Here is a 1,584-nt window from a genome sequence, read left to right as displayed (position 1 = left end):
AGCTCCTTTCTCTTAGTTCATTGAGAAGAAAGGTTTATACTAATACTGTTTAAACAAGTTATCATGTCTGCATCTTGTCCTCTGAGGCTACTATAATGACAACGATATGCAATGTATTAATTATTGTAACTGTACTACTAACCTATTTTGAAACTATCTCATTGCTATTTTATCTTTTGTTCATTAACATGAAAAAAATAAATAAAATATGAATTTCAAAAAAATAAAAAATAAATATTACTATTACAATACCTATAGACATACATGATATATACAAAACAGGAAAGGTATAATATATACTCAACTGTGATGATACTTATAATAATGAATGCAAAAGACATTTTTGTATGCTATCAGACTTAAATTTTTATTTGTTATAAAATTGATATCTAAACTATCATATAAAATGAACTGATGACCCAAAGTATGATTTCTTGAAATCAAAAAGATATAATCACTGACAAAGACAGATAAGAGAAAGTATGAAAATGAAGAATAAAATAAACGCATTTGCATTTTGTTCAGCTAAAGCTAGAAGTGCCAGAGAGAGGAAAAGGTAGTGAAGGTGGCGTGTGGTACACACCCACTGGGTAGGAGCGTTCAGGAGAGTCCACCTGGGAGGGACTGAAGGCAACGATGAGATTTCCCTGGAAGGTCCACAAATGGAGGGAGAAGAAAGCAAGATCAAAAGGAGATCCTTGACAGACCGCATGAGGTCAGACACAGCAGTGAATTCTTGGGGCAAACCTGAAAGATTAATTAAAAGACCAGACACCTGAATAAGTTGAAATTATTCAACTCTTACAGGAGGGGAAAGGGAATTTTCAAGAGAAAACACAAGTAAAAAGGAGCCTCTATTGCCTCCTTTTTTTCTACCAGAAAATGTTTCCAACCAGCATCTTAATCCAACATGTGTAGGGGGCTTTTACTTGCAAAAGGATTTCTAGTCTCTCAGTTTTGCCTCAAGAATGCACTGCTGTGTCGGACCTCATCTGGTCTGTCAGGGATCTCCTTTTGATCTTTCTTTCTCTCCTACCATATTCTCCCTTGAAGATAAGCTCCTTTTCCCTTGTTGCAAACTTCAATTTCTTCACCTCTACTACTGCGAGTCCTATGTTAATCAACATTGGCACCAGCTTTGTACTATAAGTATTTTCTCCATGTTTGCATCAAATATCATTCAGCAACCATCATGAGCCTGACATCGTATTGAGGCCAAGGGTGCAGAAATGCCCTCAGGAGACCTGCTGCCCAAAGATACATGGTTGAGATATTGGAAAATAAGTATAATAAAGGATTCAATGTAGGAAAGCTAAACAAGCTCTATTGAGTAAAAGGATACAGAGGAGAAAATGATAAATTCTTCTTCACCATAGTCAAGAAAAGGCATGAGAAAGATGAGGGAGCTCTGTTGTTGAAAATCAGAAACTGAACTAATGCAATGAGCAAATAATGTACAAAACCATACCAGAAGAACTGTCACCCTCAGAGCTTGGCAGGTGAGCTGCACATTTGTGTCTAACTTTAGTTTTGGGACAATTGTTTGATGATCAGACATAACACACACACACACACATACACACA

Source organism: Octodon degus, unplaced genomic scaffold (assembly GCF_000260255.1).
Source record: "Octodon degus isolate 3935 unplaced genomic scaffold, OctDeg1.0 scaffold00049, whole genome shotgun sequence".
Classification (NCBI taxonomy): Eukaryota; Metazoa; Chordata; class Mammalia; order Rodentia; family Octodontidae; genus Octodon; species Octodon degus.
Note: the sequence above shows the minus strand (reverse complement) of the source record.